Source organism: Lindgomyces ingoldianus (assembly GCF_010093535.1).
Source record: "Lindgomyces ingoldianus strain ATCC 200398 unplaced genomic scaffold BDR25scaffold_9, whole genome shotgun sequence".
NCBI lineage: Eukaryota > Fungi > Ascomycota > Dothideomycetes > Pleosporales > Lindgomycetaceae > Lindgomyces > Lindgomyces ingoldianus.
The window spans coordinates 287,818-288,225 of record NW_022985170.1 but is presented as its reverse complement, the minus strand read 5'-3'; positions in this window follow the sequence as shown (position 1 = coordinate 288,225).

The following is a 408-nucleotide window of genomic DNA, read 5'->3' as shown; positions in this document are numbered from 1 at the left end:
AAGCAGAAGTAGTATCTAAATAATATTCTAGGCTGTACTGTACTATATAGTGCTAGAGCGGGTTGTTATGGGCTATAATAGAGTTTGTTAGGGTGGGGTCTTAGCAAAAGTGAGCGACTCGGGTGTGTGAGCAACTCGCCTATGAAGTACGTTACTAGCTAAATTTATAAAAGGGCTCACCCCAACCATAAAATATAATTGTGATGAGAAAATGTTCATTAACAAAGTATAAAGTTCTAAAATTTTATTAGGGTAGACTATTTACTTATATAAACTATGTAAGGACGGAGCTCTGTACCACTGCGCTAATACAACTAAAAAGGTGCGAATAATCAGCCAACAGTTAATCTTGCATACAGAATAGTATATATACCCGTCGCACGTAAGCGCCATCTCGGCCTTACAAAC